The sequence below is a fragment of the Arachis ipaensis genome, chromosome B04 (assembly GCF_000816755.2).
Source record: "Arachis ipaensis cultivar K30076 chromosome B04, Araip1.1, whole genome shotgun sequence".
Lineage (NCBI taxonomy): Eukaryota > Viridiplantae > Streptophyta > Magnoliopsida > Fabales > Fabaceae > Arachis > Arachis ipaensis.
In genome coordinates this window covers 14,274,555-14,276,510 of record NC_029788.2, presented here as the reverse complement: position 1 = coordinate 14,276,510, position 1,956 = coordinate 14,274,555, and positions in this window count along the sequence as shown.

The window sequence follows — 1,956 nt, the reverse complement described above, 5'->3', positions numbered from 1 at the left end:
AATTAGAATTTGAAAATTGAATTTGGAATCAATAATTTAATTAAAGATAAAATTGTATATTTATTAAGAGAAATACTATAGAATTTTTGGTCATTATTTTTAGTTATTAATTTAATTCTTTTAGTCTAATAATCTAACAACATACCTTAGCTAATACTTTTAAACAATGATAATTAACTGATGGTTAAAAATAACAAATTTTGATGACTCTCCAATATTTCTTATTTATTAATATATGAAATTATACTAAATTCTTAAATTTTAATAAATCACACTTACAGACACATTTTTTTTATTAAATACAAAGTAAAGTGGTTGTATTTTGAAAAAATTTACTAAATCAAGTTTTAATGTAGACCTTTTTTTTATTTATCTGAAAAAATCGATTGATCGTGATGCTTGCATATTATAATTTTAGAGAAAAACTTAAAAGAAAAAAAATAGAGAAAGCTACATAAAAAGAATCCTTCAACAATAAAAGTATCTTTCATCTTAAAGAAGTAAAGAACAAATGTTTTACATGCATAATTAAATCGACAAGCATCATTATCAATATTCAATAACCATTCAAATGCCACAATTTTGCTGATCGATAACACATGTAACATCAAATAAAAACCATGCGATATAGTTTTAATCTCCTTTTTTTTTTAATTATTAGCACTACTTGTCATTGTGATGACGATGTGCAGCAAAAACTAGGGCTTACTTGAGGAAATTCAACTATCTACGTTATCTTATTACAGAAAGCTATGCATACAAAATTTTTTAAGAATAATTATCCAAATCAGTCATTAAAATTTTTAGGATTGAATATTTTAGTCTTTTAACTTTTAAAATACACAAAAAACTCTCACACATTTAATTTTGGTAAACAAATTTCTTAACCTTAATTTTCTGTCAATAGCAAATAAAAAATACTGACATAAAGACTTAGACTAACACATATAGTAATCGGTTATTTATATATGCAAACAAGATAAATTAGTACCTGAACAGCATTTAAAATTGGGTGAAGAACGTATCTCTACGGTAGATGATATAAACCTCGGAACCCTACCTCGTGAGGAATGTTGCTTCCTCCATGCGGAATCGTCGCCTCCGATAACGTCAAGAGGCTTGTTACGGAAGATTGAGGCGGCACCATAGCACACAGCATGTCGAGATCTTGTGGTTCCAAAAACTGTTGGGACCTTCGCCGGAGCGTGCTTGCTCTGGTGGTTCGTTGGGAAGACTTGTTGGAAGTTTATTGTAATTTAAACTTCTATTATGGCCTAATTATAATTATTTACAAATTATTAATGACTTAATCTACCTCATCCGTTAATGTTAGTATTTAATGGACGCATTAAATTTAAAGGTAATAATACACATAAAGATATTCCTTTCTCTGTCTAATATACACGATGTTTTTTATAATTTCTACTTACTGAAAATACTAGAGAACTAATCCGAATGAACTTCTAAAAGAAAGGGAAAGGGAGAGAAACCAATCTTGTGAAGTTCAACTCTATCATAACCAAAATTCATTATGACAACCAATCCAGGTATGAAAATCATAACTTTTAAGATCCTAATTAATGCTTTCGCTTAAATTAAGTTTACAGGTATCAGCAGATCATGTGTTTTGAAAGTATGTGATTTTCTCTGGTCTAATTATAATGTCCACGATATTTTCTGATTAATTATTTATAGTAGGATTTTAATTAAGTGGTGGGTTTCGAATTTTCATGTCATCAAAACTGGATATTTGTGGTTGTATATGTTCTACATGTTTCTTTAAATATTTTAATTTGACCATAAATTGTACTCATGTATAAATTTAATCTTGAGTTTATGTTTAGTGTTGCTATGAATTTATTTTGAGTACGTAATATACTATAGTTTTATAAAAATCTATAAATATTTTATTTATAGTATTAAGTTTATTTTGATTATTTACTATTTGTGTACACT